The sequence below is a fragment of the Giraffa tippelskirchi genome, chromosome 8 (assembly GCF_054371585.1).
Source record: "Giraffa tippelskirchi isolate mGirTip1 chromosome 8, T2T-mGirTip1v1.2.pri, whole genome shotgun sequence".
In the NCBI taxonomy this organism is placed as follows: Eukaryota; Metazoa; Chordata; class Mammalia; order Artiodactyla; family Giraffidae; genus Giraffa; species Giraffa tippelskirchi.
In genome coordinates this window covers 39,794,135-39,812,115 of record NC_137282.1, presented here as the reverse complement: position 1 = coordinate 39,812,115, position 17,981 = coordinate 39,794,135, and the positions used below count along the sequence as shown (strand labels likewise).

The window sequence follows — 17,981 nt, the reverse complement described above, 5'->3', positions numbered from 1 at the left end:
GTAGTCTACTAGTCTACTGAAGATCAATATATTTTAAATGTGTCCATCTCAGAAACAGACTGAAATAAACATGGATTGGCCATCAAAGCAACATGTGTTTCCTTCAAATTAGGCTGTTTGATGCAGTAGTATCAGCTCCTATACATGCTACAGATCAGCTAAAAGTATACTGTATAATTGGAGAATGCTGTGTTGTTGCTGCTGTTCAGTTGCTTGGTCTTATTTGATTCTTTGAGACCACATGGAATGCAGCAAACTCGGCTTGTTTGTCCTCCACTGTCTCCTGGAGTTTGCTAAAATTTATGTTCATTGAGTTGGCGATGCTATCAACCATCTCATCCTCTGCCGCCTTCTTCTCCTTTTGCCTTCAGTTTTTCCCACCATCAGGGTCTTTTCCAATGAGTCAGTTCTTCACATCAGGTAGCCAAAGTACTGGAGCTTCAGTTTCAACATCATTTTTTCCAATGAATACTCAGGGTTGATCTCCTTTATGATTGACTGGAAAGTGCTATAGAAAATGAATGGCCTTTGACAAACAGTGCACTTACAGTACAGCTGACCTGTTAACCAGACAATAGAATAGCAGTTTTCTGGTGTACTTTGCATTGCAATTTTTAAGAAGAAACAAATGAAAAGTGTGAAACTGATGCTACCTATATTTTTTGCTGTTGTTGTTGGAGGAATTTCTGCCATATGTTCTGTATTCAGTATCCACATGAATTGACCATTGCTATTTCTTTGTCTCTATCCATCTTACTGGGCCATACCAGAGCAAATCTATATACTCTGGACTCTCACACAAGCTTTAGATTTTAATCCACTGATCCAGTTTGTTTGATCTGTGAGTGGATGTTTCACAGTGGCCTTTCTGTTGATCAACTTTTTCTTTTCTTTTGTAAAAATTTCCATGAATATTTTTTGTAAATTTTCCTTTGTGAAGAAATTTACTGAATAAATTTAAATTTTCTTAAGTAAATGAAATATGTAGACAGTATATATTCAAATTTTTCAGAATCCTAAAATATTTTGATGACAGGTAGACTAAACCAAGATTTTTAAACGAAACAAATCCATTTATTTTATATATAAGTAAAATCATGTACTTTATTTTAATGAAATATATTAATTGACATCCTTGATGTTATTCTAATATAAATAATAATATAAAGGAATATTTAGAAAAATCTGAACAGAGCAGTAATTTAATTGAACAATTACTATGGATTATCATCATAAGATAAACAATTAGTTAATATTATTTCATCTACATTAAAGATGGATAGGCAGTTGAGCCTCACCTTGTGCTACCCATATCATGTCTAAAGTAGAGTAAAACATTATAATAATTCAAATTGTAATAAATGTCATTAGGACTCCACTCATCCACCTAGCCCACTTCTCTAGGGACCAGGATAATGCTCCTATTTGGGGGTAATATTGAGAAAGATACAAGTATGAATAAGCAAGGTCAGGAAACACGTGCTTGGGAATTTCATCTTGAATGTTCACAAGGTGGTGAGATGGTACCAGAGTCCTTTAGGTATATTTTTAAACAGAAGACTATACTGATCTTATTGTTTCAGTGCAGTTTCCATCAAACCATGAAAATGGCCTGAAATGATGGTACATTTCTTGGGTTCATCTTAGAACTTCAACTAGCCATAGGAACCAGAAACATTTTTATTACCCAGAGGAACCTCTGGAACACTTGAGCTGCCTGGATTCTCTCTAGATTTGTATTTAATCGCAGGAAGTCACAAACAAAAATTTTAAAGAATCAAATTTTTGGTTCTCACTTAAATGGGGCCTGATATATTTAGAAGGTTTCCCAGATAGCTCAGAGGTAAAAATTTGTCTGCTAATTCAGGAGATGCAAGAGTTGCTAGTTCGGTCTCTGGGTTGGGAAGATCCCCTTGAGTAGGAAATGGCAACCCACTCCAATATTGCCTCGAGAATCCCTTGGGCAGAGTAGCCTGGCCAGTTACAGTCCATGGAGTCACAAAGAGTCGGATATAACTGAGCAACTGAACATGTACACACTCAATATATTAACAAGAAAGTTGGAAGAAAAGCTATTTAGATGATTTAGATATAATATCTTTGATCCTAAGAAGTACAACACAAAATTTATATCGATAGAGAATTTGTTTTGAAATAAACATTCTAATAACAAGATTATATTGAGTTATTCTTAGGAGTAATAATTTGAGTAACCTATAATTTAAATTGATGAGTAACAGACTAATTGATGATTTCTCCAAATATTGTGTGGAGGAAAGTTCTTAAACACTGGTTAAAATGGATTAGATGAGTGCTTTCACAAGGAATCCTATTCCTGATGGTTTATGTTTCTTGTGATCTGAAATCTTTAAAATGTTAGTGTAGGTAGAACTTGTGAAATTATTTAAAGGGAAAGTAGGAGTCTGATTGTTTGAACATAGTAGAAAGAAAAGTTCTTGAGGGTTTAAGTTAAATAGACTTGATTTAAAACCCTAATTCAGTCATTTTCAAGCTAAGAGATTCTAGGCAAGCTACTTAAAGTCTTGGGAATTAAGATTCTTCATCAATAAAATGGGGATAATAAGATAAAATTACAGAGTTATCACTAGAATCACATGAGAACATGATTATGAATGACAATCATGGGCTGTAAAATTTCAATCACAGTAGAGAAATGTGGCAAATAACACAAAAGATCCATCATACTAAAAACTGAAAAGAGTTTAACTAAGCTGTATAAAATATACTATAAAATCCAACATAACTATTTGGAACAAAGTAAACTCTTGGGGTTGGAACTGTTTCTTGGGTATTTACTATCGTATCTGTGTTGAATTGTTTTCTGTACTTGAACTAAGGTAGTGAAACATCTCACTGGAGAAAGCAAAGGCAAACCATTTCAGTATTCTTCCCTTGAGAACCTCATGAACAGTATGAAAAGGCAAAAGGACACTGAAAGATGAACTTTCCAGGTCAGTAGGTGCCCAATATGCTACTGGAGATCCAGTGGAGAAATAACTCCAGAAAGAAGGAAGAGTCGGATCCAAGACAAAAACAAAACCCAGTTGTGGATGTGACTGGTAGTGGAAGCAAAGTCCGATGCTGTAAAGAGCAATATTACATAGGAACCTGGAATGTTAGGTCCATGAATCAAGGCAAATTGAAAGTGGTCAAATAGGAGATGGCAAGAGTGAACATAGACATTTTAGGTATCAACGAACTAAAATGGACTGGAATGGGTGAATTTAACTCAGATGGCCATTACATCTGCTACTGTGGGCAATAATCCCTTAGAAGAAATAGAGTAGTCACCGTACTCAACAAATGAGTCCAAAATGCAGTACTTGGATGCAATCTCAAAAACAACAGAATGATCTCTATTCATTTCCAAGACAAATCATTCAGTATCACGGTAATCCAAGTCTATGCCCCAACCAGTAATGCTGAAGAAGCTGAAGTTGAATGGTTCTATGAAGACCTACAAGACCATCTAGAACTAACACTCAGAAAAGATGTCCTTTTCATTAGAAGGGGACTGAAATGCTAAAGTAGGAAGTCAAGAAATACCTGGAGTAACATGCAAATTCAGCCTTGGAGTATAGAATGAAGCAGAGCAAAGGCTAATAGAGGTTTGCCAAAAGAACGCACTGGTCCTAGCAAACACCCTCTTCCAAAAACACAAGAGAAGAGTCTACACATGGGTATCTGCAGATGGTCAATACTGAAATCAGACTGATTATATTCTTTGCAGCCAAAGATGGAGAAGTTCTATACAGTCAGCAAAAACAAGACCAGGAGCAGACTGGCTCAGATCATGAACTCCTTATTGCCAAATTCAGACTTATATTGGAGAAAGTAGGCAAAACCACTAGACCATTCAGGTATGACCTAAATAAAATCCCTTACAATTATACAGTGGAAGTGAGAAATAGATTGAAGGGGTTAGATCTGATAGAGTGCCTGAAGAACTATGGGCAGAGGTTCCTGACATTGTACAGGAGGCAGGGATCAAGACCATCCCCAAGGGGGAAAAAATGCAAAAAGGCAAAATGGCTGTCTGAAGAGGCCTTACAAATAGCTGTGAAAAGAAGAGAAGTGAAGGCAAGGAGAAAAGGAAAGAAATACCCCTGTGAATGCAGAGTTCCAAAGAATAGCAAGGAGAGATAAGAAAGCCTTCCTCAGTGATCAATGCAAAGAAATAGAGGAAAACAATAGAATGGGAAAGACTAGCGATCTCCTCAAGAAAACTAGAGATACCAAGAGAACATTTCATGCAAAGATGGGCTCAATAAAGAATAGAAATGGTGTGGACCTATCAAAAGCAGAAGATATTAAGAAGACATGGCAAGAAAACCCACAAAAACTATACCAAAAAGATTTTCATGACCCAGATAATCACGATAGTGTGATCACTCACCTAGAGCCAGACATCCTGGAATGTGAAGTAAAGCAGGCCTTAGGAAGCATCACTACAAACAAAGGTGAAGGTAATGGAATTCCAGTTGAACTGTGTCAAATCCTAAAAGATGATGCTATGAAAGTGCTGCACTCAATATGCCAACAAATTTGGAAAACTCAGCAGTGCCCACAGGACTGGAAAAGGTCAGTTTTATTCCAGTTTAAGCAATAACAAAGAATGCTGAAACTACCGCACAATTGCACTCATCTCACATGCTAGTAAATAATGCTCAAATTCTCCAAGCCAGGCTTCAACAGTATGTGAACCGTGAACTTCCAGATGTTCAAGCTGGATTTAGAAAAGGCAGAGGAACCAGAGATCAAATTGCTAACATCCGATGGATCATTGAAAAAGCAAGAGAGTTCCAGAAAAACATCTACTTCTTCTTCATTGACTATGTCAAAGCCTTTGACTGTGTGGATCACCACAAACTGTGGAAAATTCTTAAAGAGAGGAGAATACCAGACCACCTGACCTGCCTCTTGAGAAATCTGTATGCAGGCCAGGAAGCAACAGTTAGAACTTGACATGGAACAACAGACTGGTTCCAAATCAGGAAAAGAGTACGTCAAGGCTGTATTTTGTCAAACTACTTATTTAACTTATATGCAGAGTACAGCATGAGAAACACTGAGCTGGATGAAGCAGAAGCTGGAATCAAGATTGCTGGAAGAAATATCAATAACCACAGATATGCAGATGACACCATCCTTATGACAGAATTGAAGAAGAACTAAGGAGCCTCTTGATGAAAGTGAAATCAGAGAGTGAAAAAGTTGGCTTAAAACCCATCATTCAGAAAACTAAGATCATTGCATCTGATCTTTTTTGTTCATGACACAGTGTTAGATTCTGGGGATAAAAATATAAATAAGCCGTAGTTCCTGATCTCATGAGCAGATTATAGAAGACAGCAAGGTAATCATATATTTGCCATCTAAGGGAAAAATGTTGCCATGGAGGCACATATAAGGTTATAAATTGATGGAAGTACACAACCACATCAACAGTAAACTCTGCTTTATCAAAAAGATGCACTATGAATTGTAGAATACCAGACTCCTCTGTCCATGGGATTCTCCAGGCAAGAATACTGGAGTGGGTTGCCATGCCCTCCTCCAGGGGATCTTCCCAACTCAGAGATCAAAGCTGCATCTTCTGCGTCTCCTACATTGCAGGAGAGGCTGAGCCACTAGGGAAGCCCAAATATCCTATTTACTGAAGTTTAACTGAAGAGACTGGGTCTTACATCCCTTTCCAGTGGGCTTCCCAAGAGTAAATTTTGCATTTGGAAAGATTCCCCCCTCCCATTTCACACATCATCCTTAGGCCCAGGCAGTCTGCTAAGAAAGCCCCAGGTCCCCTCCTTGGTGGTTTACTCTTTGAAGCTGACAAGACAGAGTTGCATGATTCCTAATGCATCCGCAGTGTGATTCCCAAAGAGGAAAAATGGGACTCACACACCATTTCTTCTAAATCTAAGGTTGAGAATAAACCATGTCATGTACTCAGAGAAGAATGAGCAAACAAGAGGACAGAGGGGAAGGGGGTTGGTGTACCAGGGTTCTCTCCAAGTGGAACGAAGCCAAGGGTAGGGAACTAATGCACTCCTGCCCAACTAGAATTGGTAGTATACTATAAGTCTTGAGCTTGAGTGGAAAAGCCCTCATTTCCAAATAAAAATTTCCTCTGTGAGTTGACCAGTTTTGCTGAATTGTGAGACTCACTTTGTGGTAATGAGGGAGCAATATGATCATTTCATCCTGAGGCACCCAAATATATGTTTTCCTTTTTTACCTCGTCCCATTATGGCAGAATATACTTAGCTAGGTGGCTAAATTCTGACCATGGAACATTACGAGGGAGTTGGTATCTAAATTATTTAATATGCCCAAGTTCATTTATTTAGTCCATTTCCATGAGTTCAACTTTTTTTTCATCCAAAATATAAACCCCTATCTTCTGTTATGATTGGTGAGGAATCACTTCATTGCTGAATTCAGATGTATTCGTTTTCTATGGAGTAACAAGTTACTATAGAATTAGAAACTTAAAACAAAGCCTATTTAATATCTCACAGTTCTTGACTCAGAAGTCTAGACAAGCTCAAATGGGTCTCCCTGACTGGTCTCTGTTTTGGGTCTTGTAAGATTGGTTTTACGGGCTCACAGGCTTAGGGTCCCCTGATAATTAGTTATGTTGATGACTTTTTTATATACCCAGTGATCATTTGTACATTTTCTGTAGGAAAATGCCTGCTCAGGTCTGTTGTTCATGTTTAATTGGATTATTCTCTTTTTTTTTTTTCCTTTTTTTTCTATCAAGTTGTATGAGTTCTTTATTATTTTGGATATTAACTACATATCAGATATATTATTTGCAAATTCCATCTCTCTTTCTGTAGGTTATTTTTTCCATTTATTAATTATTTCTTGTGCTGTGTGGAAGCTTTTCTATTTTGATGTAACCTTCTTTTTCTTCTTGTTCCTTTTTTTTGTTTTTCAGCCTGTTTTTGCTTATGCTTTTGGTGACTTATCCAAGAAATTGTTGCCAAGACCATTCTCAAAGATATGTTTCCCAAGTTTTGTTTTGGACTTACAGTTGCAGGTCTTATATTTAAGTATTCAATCCATTTTGAGTTAACTTTTGTGAGTAGTGTAAGATAGGGGTCCTATTAAGTTATATTTCACTGGGGACCTGTGTTAACCTTTTTCCCTACAATTCCTACTTCATGGACTGGTGCAGCTGATACATTTGATATGCATGATTTCTAGAAATCAGAAATCTTATGCCAGGACACTGAATACATAAATGTCTTATTTGTGGCAATGGTTTTCTGGATGGGTTAAATTGAACAGTTTTTTCCTTCTTTCTTCTAACTGAATACTTTTCTTCTGTTTCTATAAAATAATTCATTTATGTATTTAAAGCACATTTACTGGAGTCTTACAATGTCTGAGTACTATTCTAAGTGGTGGATTTTGAAAATAATAATAGTAATGATAACAGTAATAACAGGAGCAAAAACTATCAGTTGGAGAATCATTGATTATATGCAGTCTTCGGACATCACACTAAGCATTTTACATGCAATGGGAAAAGGCTTAGAGTTTCATATTTTCTTCCTTATTGAGAAAACTGAGTTTAAATGAATTAAGCAGTTTCCAGAGGGCTTGGATGGAGGATACAGCAAAATATGCTGTATCATTCATTACTCATATTTACATTTTTTAGACTAAGTTCTTCTCAGCTCACATGGCTAAAACACCAAGATGTCATTACTCTAATGTCAAACTAAAATGCAATCACTGACCTGCTTTCTCCATATCCCCTGCACCGTGAGTCATGAAATAAGGCTGTAGTGAGTTAGGGGATAAGTTAGCCTGAGTGAGCTAACTTAACAATAACTCTGAACTTACTTTCTCACCGGAATTAGCTCTTTGCAGTGCATAGATGTGCACAGGGAATTTATGAACTGTACTTTGCTGATTAACTGAAGTTGTCTTTTAAGGTTTCAGGTAATTTGTTCTTTTTTGAATTTGTTTAAAGCAAATCAAAGAGCTGAAGACTTACACCCATAATTACTTATCAGTTGAAAGTAAGAGAGAAAATAAAAGAACATTTAATTCTCCTGTTAGTCTCCATGCCCTTTCATCTCTGTCTTATTGATGTGATCCTGTTTCCTTGGACTGAGAAGGAGCTTATAAGATATTCTGCTTTCATGTAATCAACATAAAATGTGAGAGGAATCAAAACTCTTTAGTTAAAAATTGGTATGTTTAGTCCCTTGACTCAAGTTAAGCAAAGTTTAATGTAATGCTATTTCAATAGATAAATAACCAAGAATTTTCAGTTCCTTCAGACAACAAATATTTATCAAAGACCCATTTCTGTCCCGGGCATCTAAGTATTCAAGAAGTAAACAAAGTAGAAAAAAAAAATGTTCCTGACTTCATTAAACTTCCACTGTAAAGGAGAAATGAAAATGCAAGTAAGTATATTAAGAAGTCCGAAGTTATGCAGAGAAGAAAAACAGAAAGGGAATAGGAAAGGCTATCTATCCATGTGTATGTCGTACTGAGGGGTTATATTTTATAAATGATGATCAGAGAAGGCCTCACAATTAAAGCTTCGATGAGTAGACATCTAAGAGAAGTGAAAGGGTAAATTATATAAACATATATTCAAAGTATATTTCAAGAAGAGAGAGAAGTAAATGCTAAGGCCCTGATATAGAAATATATTTGAGATATTCTATGGATGCCAATATTGTTGGAAATAAGTGAGATGTTATAAGAGGGGGTGATATCAGAGAAATATCAGGGGACTGGGTATTGTGGGGCCTTCTAGGCAATTAATTTCAAGACTATTTTCAGTCAGAGTGAGATGAGAATCCATTGGAAGGTCATGAGAGTGAGACTTTTTTTAAGTTAATTTTTATTGGGGTATAGTTGATTTATAACATGGTGCTTGTTTCTGCTGTACAGGGACGTGAATCTGTTATACAAATGCATATATCCACTCTTTTTTAGATTCCTTTCCCATAAAGGTCATTACAGAGTATTGAGTAGAGTTCTCTGCGCTATACAGTGAAAGTGAAAGTGTTAGTCACTCAGGTGTGTCCACCAGGCTTCTCTGTCCATGGAATTCTTCAGGCAAGAATACTGGAGTGGGTAAATAACTTCTGCAGGGGATCTTCCTGACCAAGGGATCAACCCAGGTGTCCTGCATTGAAGGCTGATTCCTTACCATCTCAGCCACCAGGGAAGCCCTGTGCTATACAATGAGTTCAGTCAACTCAGTCGTGTCCGACTCTTTGCGACCCCATGGACTGCAACACGCCAGGCCTCCCTGTCCATCACCAACCCCGCAGTTTACTTAAACTCATGTCCATTGAGTCGGTGATGCCATCCAACCATCTCATCCTCTGTTGTCCCCTTCTCCTCCCACCTTCGATCTTTCCCAGCATCACGGTCTTTTCAAATGAGCCAGTTCTTCTCATCAGATGGCCAAAATATTGGAGTTTCAGCTGCATCATCAGTCCTTCCAGTGAATATTCAGGACTGATTTCCTTTAGGTTGGACTGGTTGGATCTCCTTGCAGTCCAAGGATCTCTCAAGAGTCTTCTCCAACACCACAGTTCAAAAGCATCAGTTCTTTGGTGCTCAGCTTTCTTTATAGTCCAACTCTCACATCCATACATGACTACTGGAAAAACCAAAGCTTTGACTAGACGGACATTTGTTGGCAAAGTAATGTCTCCGCTTTTTAATATGCTGTTTAGGTTGGTCATAACATTTCTTGCAAGGAGCAAGCGTCTTTTAATTTCATGGCTGCAGTCACCATCTGCAGTGATTTTGGAGCCCCCTAAAATAAAGTCTGTCACTGTTTCCATTCTTTACCTGTCTATTTACCATAAAGTGATGGGATCAGATGCCATGATCTTAGCTTTCTGAATGTTGAGCTTTAAGCCAACTTTTTCACTCTCCTCCTTCACTTTCATCAAGAGGCTCTTTAGTTCTTCTTTGCTTTCTGTCATAAGGGTGGTGTCATCTGCATATCTGAGGCTATTGATATTTCTCCTGGCAATCTTGATTCCAGATTGTGCTTCATCCAGCCCAACATTTCTCATGATACAATAGGTTCTTTAAAACTGCTATACAGTAGATTTGTATTAGTTATCTATTTGCCTTATAGTATTGTGTATATGTTAGTTCTAGTCTCCCAATTGATCCATCCTGACTTCATTCCCCTTTGTTAACCATATGTTTGTTTTCTACATCTATGACTCTATTTCTATTTTGTAAACAAGTTCATTTGTACCACATTTTTAATATTCCACATATAAATGATATCATATATTACTTGTCTTTGTCTGACTTACTTCACTCACTGTGTGACCTAGACAATCTCTAGGTCCATCCATGTTCCTGCAAATGGCATTATTTCATTCATTTTTAAGGCTGAGTCATATTTCATTATGTGTATATACCACATTTTCTTCATCCATTCATCTGTCAGTGGACATTTAGATTGCTTCTGTGAGGTCCATGTATCTCTACAAATTATAATTTTCTTTGAATATATGCCCAGGAGTGGACTTGCTGGATCATATGGTAGCTCTATTTTTAGTTATTTAAGGAACCTCTGTTCCAATATGGAGAACCTCCATACTGTTTTCCAATATAGCTATACCAATTCACATTCCCACCAATAGTGTAGGAGGATTCCCTTTTCTCCACACCCTTTCCAGCATTTTTATCATTTGTAGATTTTGAATCATGGCCATTAAGACTGGTGTGAGGGGATACCTCATTGTAGTTTTAATTTGAATTTCTTTGAATTTCTCTGATAATTAGTGATGTTGGGTATCTTTTAACTTTTTTTTTTTTTTTTTTTTGGTTTTCTGTATGTCTTCTTTGGAGAAATGCTTATTTAGATCTTCTTCCCATTTATTTGTGATTGGGTTGTTTGGTTTTTCAAGATGTTTAGCCCTGCTGTATATACTGTTTATATATTTTAAAATTGAGTCTGTGACTGTGGTTCTGTCTGTCTTTGTTGAAGGTAGCTTTCCTATGATTATACTGATGTATTGATAGCAGCATCTCTGGCCTCTGTCCACTAGATGTCAGTAGTCCCCCCCTCCCCATTTTGACTCCAGAGTCATTTGCAGACATTCCTCAGGGGAGACAAAATCACCACTAGTGAATAACCACTGTTTTAAAAGGATTGCAGTGAACTTTAAGAAAAGGGGCTTGGGGTTGGGGGGTGGGGAAGAGTGGGGATGGAGAGGGAACAAGAAGGGAATTCTGTAGCAACCTTTATCAGTAATCCAAAAACACTATGCAGTTGTGGACTTTCATAGAACTGGATATTGGTGAGAACTGGCTGAATTCTGGGTACATTTTAAAGATAAAGCCTTAAGTCTTAAAGGATTTGTTAATGTGGAATAAAGGCAAAGAGAATAATCAAGATGCTTACATGTTTTTGCTTCAGTCCTTACAAAATCTACACTATTATATAAATGTTTAGATGGTTCTCAAATATAGCTCAGTTAGAAAATTTATTATATTAGTTTCAAGTCTGAAAGTTTAATTTTGAATGAATATAAATATTCCTTGGAGTTGTTGTGTGCTAAGTTAAGAAAGGCACAGAGGTAATAGTTTTTGGTTGGAAGTGAAAGTCGCTCAGTCATGTCCAACTCCTTGTGACCCCATGGACTATACAGTCCCTGGAATTCTCCAAGCCAGAATAGTGGAGTGGGTAGCCTTTCCCTTCTCCAGGGGATCTTCCCAACTCAGGGATTGAACCGGGGTCTCCTGCATTACAGGCAGATTCTTTACCATCTGAGTCATAGGGGAAGCCCAAGAATACTGGAGTGGGTAGCCTATACCTTTTCCAACGGATCTTCCCAACCCAGGAATCTAACTGGGGTCTCCTGCATTGCAGGTGGATTCTTTACTAACTGAGCTATCAGGGAAGCCCAGTTTGGGGGTTGAGAAGGTATAAATCGAGTTTTGGACCTGCTACATTTGAGACCTTGAAACAGAGATATCCAATATGGATTTGAGCCTGTGAGTTTAGAGTACAAAAGTCTTGAGTGGAGTTACCCGTTGTAGAGTCATCAGCACACACATTAATCATCAAATGAGTATGACTGATATGAGTATTTAAATATTAAAAAGTTAGATAAGCAGGAAGCAGGTTAGGAAACAGAAAGAGTCTTCAGTGAGATCAGAGTTAACCAGTTGCAGGTGATATAAGGGAACATGTGAAGAAGTTGCCAAAATACCATTACTAGGAGAAGGAAAAATAAAAGGTATAGAGTTTATTTAGGAATGTGGAGGCTATCTGTGATCCAGTTTGATGTCTTAGTGGATTGCTGTTATGCTCATCCATTACAGTGTGCTCTGAACAGAATTAAAGAAAGGAAATAAGCACAGAGGATTTGGACATTCATTGAAAAGGCTTGTTATAAAGAGGTGAGGGTGCATTGGGGTGAGAGTCAATGCAGAGTTGTTGTTGTTCGGTCACTCGGTCTGTCTGGACTTTCCTACCCTACGGGCTGCAGCGCACCTGGTTTCTCTGTCCACTACCTCCCTGAGTTTGCTCAAACTCAAGTCCATTGAGTCAACTTTCAAAAGTAGAGAGAAGTAGAATAAAGGAGGTTCTTTGTTTTAAAATGGAAGGCATTGGAATAGATTCGCATGCTAAAAGAGATGATCTAGTGGAGAGGAGAAACTGGTGCAGAGGAGAGAGGGGTAATTGCTGAAGAGATAGGCTTGAGTCAACTGGAGGAGAGGGAATCAAATGTAAAAAGAATCGGTGGGTTTAGGTAGAACCTCAGACGTTTACCTGTGGGAAGAGGACAGAGGACTGAGCTTGTGGTTAGCGAGAAAGGTAAATTGGCATGGAGATGGAGTAATTGGCAGCTCTCTTATGATTCCTATTGAAATTGGAAATAAGGTATTCAGCTGAGAGAAATGTTGGAAAAGTTGCTGGTGAAGGTTTCAGGAGATAAATAATGTAAAATAGGCCTTAAAGAGTGGGAGACTGTTCAAAAAAGTAGAGCAGGTTTTCTGGGACCAATACGTGTGCATATGTATGAACTTGCACTTGTGTGTAATTGTCTTCTTTTAATATAATATGTTAAGCAAATGTTTTTACATTCAGTCTGCATTCGTTTTTCTTGGATGTTTAATCAAATCTTCTGTACATCCAGTCTCACTATTACATAAATGTTTACATGGTTCTCAAATATAGCTCAGTTAGAAAATTCACTGTATTAATCCTAAGTCTGAAAGTTTAAGTTTAAAAGGATATGAATATTCCTTGAGTTCTTCAAGAAGATCTTAAAAAAACTAGAAGCAAAATAGGGTAGTCATTGCTTTAAAGGAAATATGACTTACAGAAGAAAAGATCATAAAATAAGATGGAATTTAGTACTAAATTATCCAAGCATCTATTGTCTTAACACACATAAGGAAGGCATGGAAAGTATCAAAATGGATCATTATTTTCTTGTAAGGACTCTGACAACAGCTTTTTAAAAAAGGCCTGAGTGACATATTTGAAATTAGTTAATTTATGAGGGTGCTTTAATGAAGAGCCTCACTGAGGAGGTGACATTTGATCTGGATCTTAAAGAATGAATAGTAGACTATTCTGAACACAGAAATTAGAAATTGGAAAGGCATGCAATTTTGTGTGGAATGTGAAGGAAAAGAAATTGACTCTGCTTAGAACCACTTTGGAAGGAAGGTAAACAGAGATAAACAGATCCATCACCAGTAAAGACGTGTTGATTCTAGACACTGCTAAGGTATTTGAACGCTTCCTTTAGGCAATTAGTAGCTAAAACTTTTCAAAGCCTCCTGACCATTTTCAAGAATTACATGATATGATTTCTACTTCCGAAGGTTAATGGCATGGAGAGTGGGCTGAAATGGGGATGACTGGGTACAATGAGGTCAATTGGCTGATTAATGTCCTCTGATACCTCCTGATGAAGGACAGTGTCAGTAAAGTTGGTGAAAGGAACCAGTTGTAAAGGAACCAGTTGGAGGCCTGGTGACCAGTTGAACATTGAACGGGACAATGGAGGTGATAAGTGAGACAATGGAGCAGGGGCATCTCAATAGCTGTCATTTGAAATTACTGTTCAATGATCTTCAATGAACTAGATCTAGAGGTCTTAGATTCAAGTGAGTCATATTCAAATTTGAGTACCAAGGATTCTATCAAAGCATCCTCACATTTGAATACTTATTCTATACATTCTCAAGGTGGAGAACACCAAGGTAAATATGTTTTTGACCACTGTAACAGATGTGTTTAATAAGTTGTTTAAGGATTTTATCATATCTGTTTGTAGAATGGAGTTAGTTTCAATTGATCACTGAGGAAAAAGAAAATGAAGTTTACATTTCCTTCATTCTTTATGAATCTATGAGTTATAATCTTACTTGAATACCCTGAGGTTTCTTTATTTCTAGATCCTACAGAGCCATCAACTTCAAAAAGCAACAGTAAATGAAAGAAAACCCTAGAGCATACATAACATTCTTTTTTAGCTCTGTGGCTGATAATAGCCAAACTTTTAAACTAGTAAATCTCTTCTTTGCTAGAAGGGTTAGAGCCTGATGTGGCAGTTTGTATACTAAATCCAAGGACAGTAAATTAGCCTCAGAAAATTAAAAATCACTTTGCAATGGACATTCTTATTGCAAAATAAACAGGATAAATAATGGTCCATCTCTATTCTACTAGAGTAAAGATCAATCCATAGTAACTGAGCAGCATTCATTCCAATGAGACTCATGACTTTTTTTCCCCTGATGGCATTAGTATAAACTGACCTGATTTTGTCAACTGTCAATATTTTTTTAAAAAAATCGCAGCACTGAAATGATCAGATTATTAATTCTATTTACATCTTTAATTGTAACTATTTTTTTAATCGCAGACAATAGACATGCTGCCAGAAATAAATATGCTACTGAGGATTTATCATCTATAGATCTGCATGCAAACAGTCAGACAGCTGCATTTTTCACCTTCTCATCAAGCTAAGCTAAACAATTGATTTAAATTATAATCAGCATATTCTGGAACATTTTCCATAAATAATCCTTTTCAATTAATATTATCAGAGAAATGTTTTTGAATGTAACATTCAGTAAAATATGATTTTCATTTTCTTGATAATTTACACTAATACATTTAAAATTTGCCAGTATATGAAGAAGTTTTCAAAACGAACATAAAATAGAATGGGATAAATTTTTCAAAGAGGAAAATTAGTTCTTTATAAAACATATCAATTCATAGGAAAGATTAATGAAGATAAATCAAGGTGTATTAAAATTTTAATAATTTATTCAACCAAGCAATGATGTGGTTGCCTAGATTTTGTTTTTCTTATGTAAGTAATCACAGCATTAAGGGCCCTTAAACTAATTTAAAACCTGAAAAGCTCCCTAAATAAACAAAAAAATAAAGAGAATAATCAAAATTATCTGAAAACAATGATGCTGGTTTTGTTCAATTTATTTCATGGCCTTTATATCTGCGTATTTATTGTAGTGAGATAGAAATCATGACACCTTTAACTTTTTAAATGCATTGGAGCTATACGATATTGTTGAAAGAAATTGAAGAAAACAGAAATAAATGGAAAGGTATACACTGCTAATGGATCAGAAGAGTTACTACTAAAATGTTCATACCACTCAAAGCAATGTACAGATTTAATGGAATATATGTCAAAATATACATGGCATTTTTCATAAAACTAGAAAAATATCTTAAATTTGTATGGATTCACAGAAGAATGAACAGCCAAAGCAATCTTGAGAAAAAAAACAAAAATATGAATTTTTTCCTCCTTAATTTTAAAGTATACTGCAAAGCTATAGTAATCCAAACAATGTGCCACTGGCAAAAAAATAAATAAATACATGTAGATCAAAGGAATAGAGCAGAGATCCCCAAAATAAACCCTTGCACGTATGGTCAATTAATCTGTGACAAAGAGGGAAAGAATGTGCAGTTGGTAAAAGAGAATCTCTTTTGCAAATGGTGTTAAGAAAACTGGACAAATACATGTAAGAGAATGAAACTAGACCATTTCTTACATCTTATACAAAAATAAACTCAAAATGAATTGAAGACTTAAACATAAGATTTGAAATGTATACCTTCTAGAAGAAAGCAAAGGCAGAATGCTCTTTGACAAGGATCATAGCAATATTTGGAGGGATCTGTTGCAAAGCAAAAGAAGCTATGGCAAAAATATATGAATGAAGCCAAATTAAATGTAAAAGCTTTTTCACAGCACAGGATACCACTGACAAAATGAAAAGACAACCTACTGAAGGGGAGAAAATATTGGCAAATGATATGACTGATAACAGGTTAATAGTTAAAATATGTAAACATTCACACAACTCAATATCAAAGAAAACAAACTGAATAAAAAAAAAATTAGGAGACCTGAATAGATGTTTTTTCCAATGAAGACATATACATGACCAATAAGCATATGAAAATATGTTCAACATAACTAATCATCAAATATATCATCCTGCAATGAGATCAAAACTACAGTGAGATATCACCCCACACTAGTCAAAATGGATATTATCAAAAAGACAAGAAATGAGAGAAGTTGGCAAAGATGTGGAGAAAAGGAGGTAGCCATGCACATGAAGGTGGAAATGTAAATTGGTTCAGTCACTATGGAAAACAGTATGAGGATTCTTTAATAATAAAAAATAGAATGACCTTAAGATTCAGCAGTTCTTAAGGTCATTCTACTTCTGAATATTTATCCAAAGAAAACAAAAACACTAATTTGAAAATATATATATATATATGTATCCTCATGTTCATTGTAGTATTATTTACAATAGCCAAGATAGCTTAAGTACTCACCCATAAGTGAGTGGATAAAGACGTTTTAAGTACACACACACACACACACACACACAATGGAATATTCAGTCAGTTCAGTTTAGTCACTCACTCATGTCCTATTCTTTGTGACCCCAGAGACTGCAGCACACCAGGATTCCCTGTCCATCACCAACTCCCAGAAGTTTCTCAAACTCATGTTCATCTAGTCGGTGATACCATCCAACCATCTCATCCTCTGCCATCCCCTTCTCCTCCCGCCTTCAATCTTTCCCAGCATCAGGGTATTTTCCAGTAAGTCAGTTCTTCACATCAGTGGTCAAAATATTGGAGTTTCAGCTTCAGCATCAGTCCTTCCAATGAATATTCAGGACTGATTTCCTTTTGGATTGACTGGTTGGATCTCCTTGTAGTCCAAGGGACTCTCAAGAGTCTTCTCCAACACCACAGTTTAAAAGCATCAGTTCCTCAGCACTCAGCTTTCTTTATAGTCCAGCGCTCACATTCATACATGACTATTGAAAAAACCATAGCTTTGACTATATGGACCTCTGTTGGCAAAGTAATGTCTCTGCTTTTTAATATGCTGTCTAGGTTGATCTTAGATTTTCTTCCAAGGAGCAAGCGCCTTTTAATTTCAAGGCTGCAGTCTTGAGGCTCAGCTGGTAAAAAAATCTGCCTGCAGTGTGGGAGACCTGGGTTGGGAAGATCCCCTGGAGAAGGCAAAGGCTACCGACTCCAATATTCTGGCCTGGAGATTTTGTCCATGGGGTCACAAAGAGTTGAACACGAATGAGCTACTTTCTCTTTCACAATGGAATATTACTCAAACATAAAAAATAATGAAATCTTGTCATCTGGAATAACATGAATGGATCTAGACCATATTATACTGAGAAAGACAAATGTCATATGATTTTACTTAGTGGCTTAGTGGTAAAGAATCCATCTGCCAATGCAGAAGCCACAGGTTTGACCGCTGGGTAGGGAAGATCCCCAGAGAAGGAAATGGAAACCCACTCCAGTATTCTTGCCTGGAGAATCCCAGGGACTGCAGAGCCCGGTGGGCTGCCGTCTATGGGGTCGCACAGAGTCGGACACGACTGAA

The 17,981-nt window shown here is 36.8% G+C and overlaps 1 long non-coding RNA gene across 3 annotated transcripts in view; it reads left to right on the top strand.

Moving 5' to 3' along the window:
* Positions 1-17,981, top strand: part of LOC145518618 (uncharacterized) — a 356,357-nt gene that overhangs the window by 224,088 nt on the left and 114,288 nt on the right. The window contains exon 5 of one of the 3 annotated variants that reach the window (XR_014063037.1): positions 6,965-8,089. The exons of the other annotated variants lie outside the window; for them this stretch is intronic. This is a non-coding gene — a long non-coding RNA (uncharacterized LOC145518618). Of the gene's footprint in view, positions 1-6,964; positions 8,090-17,981 lie in introns of those variants that run through there. 3 annotated transcript variants of the gene reach the window in all.